Source organism: Chroicocephalus ridibundus, chromosome 1 (genome assembly GCF_963924245.1).
Source record: "Chroicocephalus ridibundus chromosome 1, bChrRid1.1, whole genome shotgun sequence".
NCBI lineage: Eukaryota > Metazoa > Chordata > Aves > Charadriiformes > Laridae > Chroicocephalus > Chroicocephalus ridibundus.
The window spans coordinates 19,341,457-19,357,134 of NC_086284.1; positions in this window are offsets into that span (position 1 = coordinate 19,341,457).

Genomic DNA, 15,678 nt, shown 5'->3' on the forward strand with positions numbered 1-15,678 from the left:
TGAGAGAATACTGGATGAGAAAGAATTGGACATCTTGCTCTGAAGAATCTGAGGAGGCAATGAGACATGCTGAGAGTTTCTTACCTCCATGCACATTAGTTGCAGAGAGGAGCAGATCACCCAGACAGATTTCCCGTATAACACAGGTCATTACCTCTCCATTCAGAGATTCAAATTAAACCAACGCTGGAGATCAAGCACGATCTCCCTGCCACCCATGCCTGAAAGATTTCTTTACTCATGAGCAAAAGAAAGCAGAGAAAGACTTACAATTCCAAAAATAAACTACCTTGTTTCAGTTCCAAGATAATGTGACAAGTGGTACCTGCCACTCTGCACTCGGTCCCTACAGTACACCCCGTAACAGTAGATTAGCTTTGTAGCTCAGCAGCAGTGAAATATTTAGTCAATTCAGTACTGAACGGGCAACTAGAAATTTCTCAATTGTCATCTCATTGAAGGTCACAGCTTTCCTACTGTTAATATAAGCTATTGGCAGACTCGTACAAGAAAACTACCACATTGGTTCAATTTTTTTTTGTAGTTTGAGGATTATTTTCATTTTGCACCCATGAGTTCTCTTAAGAAGAAAGGAATGTAAGACCAACACTGTTGAACACACACCCTGTTAAACATGTTAAAAGCAAACAAGACAAAACCACATAGCTAAGCCCCAAATAGTTTTTTTATCATGCAATTCTTCATCAAACTTGCAAAATAAGACTTGGGTCACACTGATAGAATCCCATTCTGAACCCTCAGTAAAATCACTGGGACAAAATGATGATGATAGCGTGAACCATGAGCAGGCTGGCACAGGGTGAAAATCCTGGGTGAATCTGTACTGAAGGAGCCAGCCATTTCCCATCCCTTCTTTTCACTGACATACATTTTCAAATCTAATGAACAGAAGAAAAAAGAAACCTAAGGCTTGCTTGGGGAACTCTTTAAAATGTTTACATCTGGTTGTCAAAGAACATATATAGAAAGTGTGTCTACTCATATCCATGCAAGAAGTTTTTCAGCAAATGGTGAAAAGGGATGAATTTCTTTTGGAAAGAATAAAACACCATGGGCTGTCCTAACACTTTTTTCCTAAAACCATGATTGTAGTTTTTCCATCCATTACTGATAGTAATTCTAGCAGCCTGCAAGCGATCATAAACAATGCTGCAAGAAAACACCCAGGAAAATAACACTATCTCAAAAAATGGTAAATTTCAGCTGCATTTTACAGAAAAAAAGGACTTAAGTTTTCTACTAGGAGTGGTAAAACCTAATGATATTGAAAACTAGTGGCAAAGTAAACTGTTCTCATTAAAAATATATTGTAAACTGAGGTTTGATCATTTTGAAAGGACAAATTAATATAACGTTTGACTATAGCAAAACAATGAGGAAAGGAGACATGAATAAACAGCAGGAGACCAGAAGGTAATTCAAGGGCAGAGGAAGAAGAACACAAACACTGATCTGCATTTCTGCTTTGTCTCTGAGCAACAGCACTCTGAAAAAGCAGGTCAGCTCACCAGGTGGTAGACTGTGCAACTGTTTGATGCTGAACCCTCCTGAGGATTCTCTTTCTATGTAACACACATGTCCAAGGAACAGTACAGTGTCTAAGCAGCTACAGCACCACAGAAAATTTTCATCTTAAAGGGTATGACAAACTCAGACAACATTTCTGGAACATTTTCTCAAAAATCCAGCCCCTGCCATTTCACAGAACACCAAGAGCTGACCCATCTCTGAACAGATATTTGTGTGAACTTCACTGCTTTTTCACTGGAAACATGAAAAACCTCCCTCAACACTTCACCCACACTTCAGTCCTTTCCAAACAGCATATACAAGACCATCTCCTGAGCTTTCCTCTTTGTCATTAAGGTCCCTATAACTCACACTCTTCCTATTTCAATGCTGTACTCTGTATATTCTTTTGAGAGTGCTCAATACCATCACAAAATTCTTTCAGCCATTTCTCTGCGAAACTGACCATGTGCTCACCCACACTATCTTCTATGTAGATTGTATCATTTCTAGTCCGGAATAACAGACTCCTCTACCATCTTCCCACTAAAATCTATTTTCTCATAAAAAGTTTTTCCTATGGAGAAAAAGAAAAAAAAACAAAACAACAAAACAAACAGGTCAGAGACAGAGAGTTTTCTTCTTTCCTTCGTAGAACAAAAAACAAATTATGGAACTACAGAGGTGTATTTCTAGCCTCTCTTTTTGTCAGTTGTAATCTCTTTTTATATGCTTTGGTTGCGCCAACAAAATCTGTTTGAGCATGGGAACAGAATGTGAACAGCTCCACCCACAACTTTATCTAAATAGTATAAGTGTGATGCATAGACATATTTTTCCTAAAGCACAATTTACCTCATTTTAGGGAGGTAGATATATTTACTTATCAAAATCCTGGACCCTAACGATTGTGTAAATATGTAGAGTTGGCCTGCCTTTTGCATCTGTGTTTAAATAATCCCAAATGAGCTACAGTTTTACTGCAAATTAAATATTTACACATGCAGGCATTTACAAATTCACAGAAAATAACAGATGAACAGAGAACTGGAACAGAATTACTACAACATCTTCATAGTAGGTAACCATATCATATAATATGCTATAATTAATATAATTAATACAATATAATATAATATAATCAATTTCCTAAAATCGTTTTCCTGAAAACCAGGGTATTTTACCCTCATTTCCTTTCCAGCCTAAATTTATTCCTGGACAGTTTGTTCCCACTTGTTCCTGAGCCAACAGTATTCTTCAGCTTAAACAGTTCCTTCCTGTCTCTGGCTTTACCATCCTGATGTACTTAAAGACAGCAATCTTATCCCTTCTCTGCTTTTGTTCTGCTAAAATTCTAAGCTCTTTCAGTGTCCTTTCATGAAATAGTCTTCCTTCCCCTGAGAATCGTAAGAGCCCGTCTCTTGCATTTTTTCAAATTCATCTCTCCTGACTATGAATGAGGAATTGAACACAATATTCCAGATGAGGTCTCATCCAAGCCTGCTACAGTGGCATTAATATTCTCCCTCCTTCCACTGGAAATGTCTCCCCTGACACATCCCAGTCTTTTACCAGCTTTTTTCACTGTCACATTACAATGGTAGCACACAAATTATCCTGTGATTGATGAATGCACTGAGATACACTTCCTTCCCATCGGCACTCCATTGATAAGCCCTAAGTTTATTACAAGGGCTTTGTTTGATTTCAGTTATTAGTCCCTAATAATTAAAGTGCTTTGTACTTTATAATTTTATATGCTATTCTATTTACATTATATTAATCCTAATGCCAACTAACTAACTGAGTAACGTCCTTTTACTAATCATGTTAACAGTACTGTCATTTTCAAATAATTAGCACATTTTATTAGAACATTTCTATTTTATTAATCATAACATCAATTGACCTGCATCTTGAAAATGACTCTTTAATGCTGTCGCTCAAAACGCTTAGCTTAAGACTTCTTGGTTCAACATGATCCATTTCTTTTCTTCCTGTTAGCTGTACTTGCTTTAACCTTTTTACATTTATCTCAGTTTCTCCTAGCAAATCTCCATGTGGAATTATTGTGTGCTTTATTAAAAGGTGAGTTATGTAATGATACAGATCGATTAGATCTCTTCTAAGATCTCTCTGTTCCAAAACCCAATTATCTTATGACAGAAAGATGTCGTTTCAGCCTAGCCTAATCTACTTTTTATAAACCTGTTCCTTATTATCCAATTTCATGTTTTTTGCATTTTTTTCTTCAAAGCTTCCGGTTGCTGAAACTCAGTCCAAGTCACCTATTCAGCAATCCTAATAGGTATTCACTTACTGACAGTACAATATTTTTCCCCTGCCCCCTCCAACTCTACCTCTACCTTTATCTTTGTAGTTGTACTAATCTCCCAAATCCTTACCACCAGATCCATGACTTAAAGTGTCATTTTTCTCAGAATTATCCATGCCCAAGACAGCTTTATTTATCTTGTTGAATTCAGTGCCAACCTCAGTTACAATCATTTTCATTTCTACTGCTTTACCTCATTTCCCACAGCATGTAGGCAGCATCACTATTGCAATTAAAAATTGCAACCAGCCATTCACTTAGTACTGAGACTTATTAGATTTACTATATTCCTTCCCTGTCCTTATCACACTACAGCCTTACTTGTTCTGCCTTCATTCTTTTCCTCTTTATTTTTTTTTCTTTCCTTGAAAATCATTACAGCTTTTAGTAGATATATTTTGCTATAATAAGACTAGGAACAACTGCAACAGCACATCGTGGAATAAATAGTGCTTCTTTGGATTTGCAGCCAAAAGAAACTTGTCTATCTATCTACATGAATTTTCCACTGCTTGCTGCTGAATCAGAGTGCCAGGGATAAACTGAGCACTCAGAGTTTACATCAGAGGCGTTGCCCATAAATTAAACTTATGCCCTCTCTAAGATGTGGAGAATGCTAATATCATATACTTTTGTACTCGCTGAAAAGTGTAACACATACAGTATTTTCAAGGCGATTTTCACATATGAGTTTTTCAGACCAACTTGTGCCCCACTCCCTACCTCAAGTAGCAGGGGACCAGCTCAGGAATGCATTCAACAGGACTTGGAATCCCTAAAGCACTGAAGTACTAAAAGTATTTGTTGTTTTCCATCCTCTAATAGTCTTTAGATAGTCGTCTGTGATTCTGTGATTTCAATTCACTTAGCCTTGCTCAGATTCTTACACTTCCTAACTCTTTCCTTCATAGACCTGGGGGGGGGTGAGGGGAGTAGCAGGGAGGAGAAGCCAAAGCGTTATACTGCCTAGATACGATTTTTTCATTTCAGAGATAACTGCATCTCCAGGGATCATCCACAGTGTGATAGATGGTTGATGTTGGACTTGTTTCTTGGTTTCTTACAGAAGGTATGAGCAGGTACTGAACACTCCTAAGCACTACAAATTAATAGAAAATTCTCTTGCGCTGTTCAAATGGAGAATACTGTTCAAATATTGCAGTCCTCTGAGACAAGCTGTATTTACAGGTCTGCATAACTGCTGAGAGTGCCACTGTTTAAAAATTTACACCATCCCCTGCTCACACCTCAGCAAACCCACATTTTAGAAATGAATGAAAAAAATAATAAAGGCTCAAGTTTTCCTGTGTTAGCCTTGAGGGCCACATATATAAATAGCTGCTACGACCTTATTTTTTTTTTTTTTAGTGAGATGTTGAATTATTTGGACATGCTGTAAAGTTATCTGGTACTGTGTGACCTAATAGAAAAGCAAACCTTAAGAATTTACTATTATACAATAGCAACCTGGAGAGATAAATACTCAGCAGAGAGGGAAGGAATTGTAAGCCACTGAAAATTAATAATAGCCATTTCTCTATGAAAGAAGAGTGACCTATTCCTAAGTAAAATTTATTTCTTTCTTGTCTAACATTTCACAGTCTCCTTTATCTCCTTCTGGCCTGGGGCTACACTTTTCCATTTTCCCAGCTTGCATTCAGAGGCCTTTATCCCTTTAAATTTGGCATACTGAAACCGACCAGAAAGGGGTCTTTTAGAAAAGGTGACATCTTCTTTCTCAGTCAGTAGGTCAAATGGTGCCTTTCTTTTTCTTCTATTCTGTTACTCTACGGATCTTAAAGCTGATGTATATTTTGAGTGCTATCTGTAGGTAGGACATGGTAAAAACAGCTCTGAGGTGTATATATATCTATCTGTATAGGAAGAGCTGTTGCATAGACATGTAGAATGCTACAGGAGAAGGAGAGGAAAAGTGAAAAATAAGAAAATACTTCGCTGCATTTAGTGCATTTGCTGTACAAACAATTGAGTTTCGGATGTCACAATTTGACGAGTCCTAGATAGGTGAGGTTAAGGTGTAAACCAGTCCTATATGTGTTATGAACCCCTCTTTTTTTCAGCAGAAATACTTAATTTCGTATTAGCATGCACTGATAGATTTCTAGGCAAACACAGCCATGACGTGCTGAACATACACCAGGATGACAGAAACCAGGATATTTTCAGAAAGATTGCTGTGCCTGCTACCATTTTCACTTTTAAAAAAAGAAGGAAAATAAAGAAGTGTTGGAGACTGTCCATCCATCCTTCCTATTTTCTTGTTTCTTCTGCTGATTCTTTCCTTTCACTATCTCACCCCTCCATCTTGGATCCTTTGAAGTATCACCCTCATCTAAATGGTGTGCAAAGCCAGTGGCCATACCGCAAGGGGGAGTAGCAGAGGTCCCTCTTTTGGGTTTCTGCTTTTGCCTTCTCAGATGAGCATCAGCCCGATACAATCTGAAGTAATGGGACCAGCAGTGCACCTAGACCCAGCTGGGTTCTTCCATTGCTTTTATTAGTGTCTTACTGGCTGGGGACTGGTGTCTGAGGAAACTGGAGACAGTTTCCCATTTCTGAAAAGCACAATATCTTGAGTGGAATGTGGTATGATCAGCTTGGGATAATGTAGACACAAACATCAAAGCGATGTGGAACTGCCTGAAAAATTTTTTCTATTACAGTTTAACAGAGCTTTGATGGTAAAGTTATCTTATAAGTGAGCTCATTTAGGCAGTAACTAGGACCAAAAATCTTCAGCAGTGGTTCATCTGCAGCCTCAGTGACAGTCCTGCAATCATAATGATAAACACACACAAGTAAGAACTGAGTTCTTGCTCTTGCTTAGTTACAGGTTTTTTGATATTATCTGGGACAACTTAGACTTTGTATTTCTTATTCCCATTTCTGCCAAAAGGACTATAGTTCTTCAGTTTATCACTGGAGCATTGTGAAACTTTGAAGATCTGAGGTGTTTGGGTACTACCATGTTATCTACATATGAAGGATCTTAAGATATGACACTAGAAAAATGGATTTGGCATATAAAATGCAAAAATGGAAAAGTTTATAAGTGTCTCAGCCGAACTGCACATGAAAATGGGGGCTGTGTCCACATTCAGAAAGAACATTAAGCTACAGTGTGAGGTAACAGCTGTCTATCAATAACCACTCTTTCTGGAAGGTGTGGGAAAAAGATATATATACATCTGGTGGACATTTCACTAAAAAGATACTTTTGAAAAATTTTAGAAAACCTTTTGCTGTCATTTACAACACGGATACAAGGGGAAACCTCATCCTTACAGACAATAAGCAAAGCTTTATTCAGATTTTTAAAAAGCAGGAGCAAAAACTTCTGGGGTAAAATTGTGACCTTAATATGCATTATTTCCACAAAGGCACACTCTTTCATAATTCTGTAATTTTAAGGTCAAAGCTGATATTTGGAAGATATATGTGTAAAAAAGTTATTTATTTCAAGTATATATCTCGTGTTTTGTCACACTTATTACGGATAATCCAGGGAGTTAAAAATAACCATAATGCCCAGCGGCACTTTCTCTCTAGGGATAATGGGGCGATTGATCCTGAAAATAATTGCACTGGACCTCACAGAAATCAGAAATGTTGTCATTTAAGTCAGTAGCAGTATTTTTACCTTTCATTCTGAATGTCACAGTGTTTATAAATCAGCATCTACGAGTTCTTGCCTCACATGGAAATGTGAGGTAATGCAGTTATTCGGAAATCGATAAGAAATTGAGGAAAATCAGCCTCTTTATATGGGATAGTCCTATTTTCATGTTAGCAAGCAGAGATTTCTCCCATTTAAAAAGGATTATTTAGTACATCTGACATGCACTAGTGAGGATTTACTAACATGCAGAGTAGAGATGCACCCCAGATATTTTGGAAGCCATGATGGAAGCTAAGACCCATGGGCAATCCGAGTATATATTTGTTCATTGCATGGCAGGTGTGTTCCCAATAAAAACATCCTTACAAAGGTACCCCTTGGAAAGAAAAGTTGCTTCAGACAGATGTTTTTACTGTCTTATATAAAGTGAGCAGAACAGAAGAATAGCTGCGAATGGATCCTCACTGGGTGAATTTGTTTTGAATTAACACTGCTTTTCTCTCTGTATTCAGCCAGCCACAGCAGGTGGAGAAGTTGATTTCCTTTGTTTAGTTCATAACTGAAAACCTAGATTTTTTTTTTATAATTTTTTTTTCTGGGCAGTTTTGCTGCAGAGAAGACTGCATTGGTTAAAAAAACATCAAGAGAGAGAGTGGAATACCATTGTGTAAGATCTATAAATACATGCTGGGTTTACAGATATATAGATATATAGATAGAATAAATGCAATTAGACTAGGAAGTGCTGTACTACTGTTAACTTCATGGAGAAAGTGTTACTGAAAATGTCTCTGATGTATTCTCTATCGGATGCCACAGCACCTATTTTCCCAAAGTATGAAACTGACTTTAACAGCTGTTACAATCACTTTACTTTTCTGGGGAAAGTCCTTAGGTACAACTACAGCTTGCAGTGGCTCCTATTGAAAATGAAATTAAACCTTCCAGGGAGGACAGATGAGTTGTTCTTGATGTGAAAAGCTGTGAAAAGCTCTGTTTGAGCAACTTTGTTTAACATAATCTGCATTGGATTTACCAGGCTACAAATAATATTTGGTTTCCAATGTTCCTCACAGTTCTTCTGTGCCTGTACAGGTCTGGTTTCTGGTTTATCCTACAAAGAATCAGTTATTGACAGCTTGCCTTTGAAACATTAGCCATCATGTTACATCATGTCGTATGTCAGACGAGCTCTTGATCTACTATTAGGTTGACCTGCAAGGATCCATTCCAGTCACCTCTGTGTATGACTTTGCCTTATCACAATGACAATAGTCTGAAAACTATATAAATAATCCCGAAGAGTACTCGGTGTTATAAATTAATTGAACTCAATTGAAGTGTTATGAATGGGGAATAACATCTGAACTTGCTAAACATGAAATGGATGCACTGGGGTCAAACAGTGAAAGTAATGGGTGGCAATAATATGCAAATACGGCATCAAAGATAGACTGCTGGAACAGTCTATGGAGCTCTGTGTGGAAATACATACAGCACAGAGTGGCTTCATTTTATTCCAACACAGAGAATGAAAAAGATGAGAAAAAATAAAGCCAAATACAATATCCAGCAAAAATAGGCTGCTAAAGAGAAGGGAAGCCTGCTACAAGGGCAAAAACACTTCCCTTGCAAAGCAGTATTTCTGGTGTTGATTCACCGTGTTTTCCCAAAGTTTTAAACTGTAGTAAGCAGAAAATATTTATGCACTCTAATAAAATGTAATTCTTTGTGTAGATAATATCTATTTTTCACTCCTAAATTCCATCTTTGAGGTATGTTACAGACTTTAGTAGATATTAGGCCTTTTTGTTTGCTTGCTTCCTGCTGTGGTGTACATTCCCTCAAAAAAACCAAGTATTTATCGATCTGGCTAGAAATCAATTATTTTGTACATAACCTGGGATATACAAGGACTCTGAAACTGTTCCTAATCCTGATTCCTTTGAATTGAGTGGTAAAATTAACTCTGGCATTAGCAAAAACAGAATTAAGACAATATTATGTGGAAATTTTTTTCTTCTATTTTTCCTTCGATTGTATGCTTTTTGTGTGTCTCAGATTCTACCATTTTTGGCTTATAAACAGTTTGACTAACAATAAAAATTTGAGACATCTGGGTATAGACTAGCAAAATTATGAGGCATGTCATAAAGACAGTATTTTTGTGACTAATTTTATGCACTGCTTTCTGCTCCTATTTGAGGTCCAGCCATAGAACACCTACAGCTAAAATTCTTGTCTGTAGTGGCTGTCATAGTCCCTTGAAATATTGTTTTTCATGCTGGCTGAAAGACGGAACATTCACTTTCAGAGGGACAATATCACCCACTAAAAGGCAACATTTGTTCTGTTTCTGCTTAAAAAATAATTTATGCAAATTTCACAGTTATTTAAATCTCCCTCTTCAGGGACAGGGTTAGCAGCAGGATTGGTCCAAACCACAAATGTGCAGTAACTGAACAAACCTCTGTTGCAGTGAACATTTGTGCAGCTCAAAGAGAGCCTGAGAGCCTCACCCCAAAGTGGCCAATAGTGCCATGATTAAGGTTGTCAACTAAGAAGGTAAAAGAATCACAGGATCTCTTTGGATTTCTGACACTGAAGGCAAATAAACCTTCCAAATTCTAAAGGCAATTATACCCTCCAGATTTTTCTTGTGTGTCTGGCCTATGTTGTTGCTATTATTATTATTCATAAGAGATCTTGGGTTCGTCCCTCTGTTGCACTGGGATATTTCTGAAACCTGGTTTTTTTTATATTTTTTTTTCTGCAGAGGAAAAGTATTTCCTGCCTGTTCTGACCCAGAATATGTCCTTTTTATTTTTCAATTATTCCTTTATCTGCAGTGTCCTGAGACTTCATTCTATGTTGAAAGAGAGCTGAATTCTCTCTATTCTGCTGGTGACATTCTGCTCTATGCTTCTGTTTATTTAGCCTGGAGCACCGAGATCAGTACCTTCACCTATGTGATGTTGTACATGTCAGACAACTACTATTGTGATGAACTAAGTAAACAAGAAATTGTTGGGAAGACAACTGCAGGATTTCACGAGTACTGTTTCGATCACTTTGTAGTTGCTTAGTTTCTCTGAGCTAAACTTTTCCATGACTGGGCTCATTTGACAATTCCTTCTAGAAATAAGTTTAGCAACATGATATTATAACATGATACTTTATCCGGGGTCTGAGAAGAAGCATATACCTTTCATTGACTTTTCTATTATAAAATATACTGTGTTGGTACAGTGAGGTTTCATTTGGCTGGGCTTGGCTTACCCTTAAGATTTGAACACTGCAATTTCTGTATGTGACTGCCTATGAAATCTGACAGTGCAATGGTCAGCCTGGAAGACTACTGTATGAGGAGTTAGTGATCCACATAATGACTCATCTCAGTGTAAGCTTCTGTATCATGGATGCCACATGACTGCTACTTAATCAAGGCATAGCTGATCAATAGTATAATTAATCAATGAATACACAGACAATGCAAAATTATTCAATGTACATGTAGTCAATGTGTACTTAATCAAAAGTATGCATATATTGTCTTGCCCACTTGAAATATTAGATGCACCTCTTCAAGAACTGTAGCTTTATTAATGAGATAAGACTATTACACCATAGTGTTCAAGAGACTCTCTAAAGCTAAATCAGCATATCAGGTTTGATTGCTCCCAGTGACTAATGAAGCTGCACTGTAAGCAAGACTCTATAAGGACGATAGTAAACTTAAAAACGGTGAACCTCACCATGGATGGGATCTGTGGAGCATGCCATGCCTTCATCAGAGGTCCATCCAATGATGTATCATTTCAGGGTTCCCAGCATCTGAAAGGGATGTCAGATTTTATAACTTGCTGTTACATTTTCTAGGTTTTTAGTAAATAGCTATCTGTCTGGCAAGTATGTGTGCCTTTCTTATTGGGATACAGATGAACCAGTACTACCTGGTGCAAACCAGTCATTTTTAATGTGAAAGTTAACTACAGGAAAAAAATAGCATTCTACCTTTAGCTATTAATGTCTGAGTCACATACAGTTAACAAATAAAAATTGTTTAGAGTACAGAATAGGCATTTGCTCTGTGATCATTCATGTTGAGTAGTCTAAAATATGACAGCTACCACTATCTGGACTAAATACAAGGACAATTCCCTGAGGAACAACCTGCTTAGTCATTTTTCTGATGACATACACTTTCCTTTAATATCTAGCATGCTCCACTAGCCAGAAATTCCTTTTCCTCCCATTCTTAAAAAAAAAAAAAATCTATACTTTGTTCATTTAATCAGTCATGGTCATGCCTATTCCTTATGCACAGGAGGTATCTTAAGGTAATCATAGCACTATCAGAAAAAGTACGAAAATCAAAAAAGTATAGGCCCCAATCTTTATACTTAAGATTTCTTTTCAACAATAAATGCTGGAAACCCTGTATTTAGAGATTTTTGATAGGAAGTGTTGGTTTAAGAGCTTGGAAGGTAATCCTTGCCTGAGAATATTTTGCTGTCTAAATCTAAGTGTCTTTTATGGTTATTACTGAAGCATATAAGTGAAAGTAACATGAAAAGTTAGAGGTGAGCAAGCAAAAAAAAAAAAACCTAACCTTGCAGCAGAACACAAGCTAGCGATCTCAGCATACCACTACTTTTATTACCAAAAAATATATTTTGGATCTTCCCACGCCAGAGTGAACATTCAGAACTTTCCTTTCCCCTCAAAATGCTTTAGTGGAGAAGGTAATGTACTGTTTGAGTGAATGATATCCACGGAGCAACAACAGATAAATATACTGAAGGAATCTTGTCTGCTATAGCAATACGTTTTTTAAAACACAAATTATTCTGTATATTTGAACTCATCAACATTTCAGCACCACGGCCAGCAACACAGTCCTGTCTGAACGCGGTTCACCGCTGGGCTCATCGGAACAGGTTAAAAAATCTACTTGCCATGGGCCAGCAGTGCTAAATGTGCAGACCTGGGAGAGGACTAGAGCAAGAGGAACCGGCCAAGCCATACTCTAACATTTTATGGGGACTGAGTGAATTCAGCACTCCAAAATTCAGCTGTAATTTGGGGAGTCAAATACTTGAGGAAAAATAAACAAATTTTATTTATGGTTATTTATGGTTACTTTAAAAATTTAGTACTTCGGAAACAAAGTACTCTGATACTAATACTTGCCTAACATGTATTACTGATATGGCCTTCAAAGGACAACAAGAGTTTTAAAATTATATGCTAAACTTTCACTGCATTTTCATATAATATAGATTTTTTATCTTACTGGCTCATATTCCGAAATCATTGTTTAGAAACAAAAAGCAAAAGCAAAAGCAAAAACAAAAACAAAAAGAAAAATTCAGAAACACAGTAAATTAAAAATCTTTATGGTGATTTAAATTGATAGGGGACTGATAAGGTCAATCAAGGCACAAAGACTGCATTGTTAGATTAGCATAACAGTAACACACCTAGTAACAGGGAATTTTGCATGTCTTCCATGTGTCAAAAGAAAGACCAAATGTACCTGCTTTAAGTGCTGGATCTGAAAACCCTTTCCAGCAAAATCCAAAATCCAAAACCTCAAGTAGGCAGGAAATCATAGAATCATAGAATGTGTTGGGTTGGAAGGGACCTTTAAAGGTCATCTGGTCCAACCTCCCTGCAGTAAGCAGGGACATCTTCAACTAGATCAGGTTGCTCAGAGCCTCATCAAGCCTGGCCTTGAATGTCTCCAGGGATGGGGCCTCCACCACCTCTCTGGGCAACCTGTTCCAGTGTCTCACCACTTCATTGTAAAGAACTTCTTCCTAATGTCCAATCTAAACCTGCCCTGCTCTAGTTTTAAAACCATCGCCCCTCATCCTATCGCTACATACTCTTGCAAACGGCCCCTCCACAGCTTTCCTGTAGGCCTCCTTCAGGTACTGCAAGGCCACTATAAGGTGTCCCCAGAGCCTCCTCTTCTCCAGGCTGAACAACCCCAACTCTCTCAGCCTTTCCTCACAGGAGAGGTGCTCCAGCCCTCTGATCATCTTCATGGCCCTCCTCTGGACCCGCTCCAACAGGTCCGTGTCCTTCTTGTGCTGAGGGCTCCAGAGCTGGACACAGCATTCCAGGTGGGGTCTCACAAGACCAGAGTAGAGGGGGAGAATCACCTCTCTGGATTTGCTGGCTACCGTTCTTTTGATGCAGCCCAGGATGCGATTGGCCTTCTGGGCTGCAAGCACACATTGTTGGCTCATATCCAGCTTTTCATCCACCAGTACCCCCAAGTCCTTTTCCACAGGGCTGCTCTCTATCACATCGTCCCCCAGCCTGCATTGATAACGAGGGTTGTCCCGACCCAAGTGTAGGACCTTGCACTTGGCCTTGTTGAACTTCATAAGGTTTGCTCGGGCCTACCTCTCTAGCTCATCCAGGTCCCTCTGGATGACATCCTGTCCCTCTGGCCTGTTGACTGCACCACTCAGCTTAGTGTCATCAGCAAAGTTGCTGAGGGTGCACTTGATCCCACTGTCTACAGCTCGCCATGTTACTTTTCCAGCAGATGTTGGGGTGGTTGAAATCCCCCATCAGGACAAGTGCCTTCGAGGGTGATGCCTCCTGTAGCTGGAGGAAGAAGGCTTCATCAGTAGGTTCCCCTTGATCAGGTGGCCTGTAATAGACACCAACCACAAGGTTCCCCGTGTTGCCTCGGCCTCTAATTCCTACCCATAAGCTTTCAAATTCCTCTTGGCTGTTCTTTAGGGACATCTCTTCACACTCTATCCCTTGTTTAACATAGAGGGCAACACCTCCACCACTCCTTCCTTGCCTGCCCCTTCTGAACAGCCTGTAGCCATCAATAGCCACGTTCCAGTCATAGGATTCGTCCCACCAGGTTTCAGTAATGGCCACTATGTCATAGCTTTCCGGCAGCACAGTAGCTTCCAACTCCTCCTGTTTGTTGCCCATGCTGCGTGCATTCGTGTAGAGGCACTTCAGCCAGGCTGTTGGCTGTGATGCCTTCTTAGAGGAGCATGGGTGTTTCTCAGGTGTTTCCCTGCTGACTTGGACTACCTCAGGAGCCCCTGGCTCATCTCTGTAAGACTTTGGCTGTGAAGTAGCATCCCCAGCATGCCTCGGGGCAACAGGTTGAAGGCTCTTCCTAGCACCCCGTCCCTCTAACCCTGATGTGATGTCCCACAGCTTGTCACAGACAAGCCTAATAATATCATCCCCCTCTCCCTTCACATCTAGTTTAAAGCCCTGTTGATTAGCCCCACAATTTCTTGGGCAAAGACCCTCTTCCCCCCTTTGAAAAAGAAAAGCTGCTTTTCCTGGCTTTAAAAAGACTCAAAAACAAGCCTCTTGCCAGCCTTTTTTGCTGCGATTCCCTTCCCCACTAAAGACTTACCTTCGCTGGAGCTGGTCTCGTCAGCGAGATCTTAAGGTCATAAGAGAAGTGTCCTATAAAATTTGATGCAGAATATTTTTGTCTTGCTAGAATATTTACTACCCTGTCAAAGTCATAGTACTGAAAAAATCTATGAATCTCCAATTTCTGTATTGAGCATATGATTTATGGTTTCTTTGATGCCTATTTTCTGTTGAATTCTGCTTCTCAAACCCTTGCTTTGCTTGTCCTTCTATTCTGTTTTGGATATTGGATATATGTATAAATGGGACCATGCTCATTTGGATGTGAAAAAGCTATTCAAAATTCAGCCATGTTTCAGTTTCATCACCAAATGGCACAAATTTCCAATGTATTTGCTATCATAGAATAATTAATAATGCTTTTATGGAGGAAAACACCTGGACATATATGTTTACCTGCTTCTTTCCATGTCTTTCATGTAGTTTTACACTACTGCTACTACATGGTGGTTGCACTCACCCCTGCTAGGTATTCACCACTCTGCTCTAATGAACCCAAGTTTGCAGACCTACAATCCCTTGCTCACTAGGACCAGAATAACTATGCAATATCATTCACTATGGACCTCCATGAAAATTTCCAGGTTTATACTCTATGGCTAATGCTTTCTCCATCCTTGGGATGTCACAATAAAGTTTTCTAGAGCCTAAAAGAATTGTCAGCTTCCTCAGCCGCCCTCCTTGAAAGTTGTTCCCACATGTACCATCAAAATCTAAAAGCTTCAAATTTATCACTTAC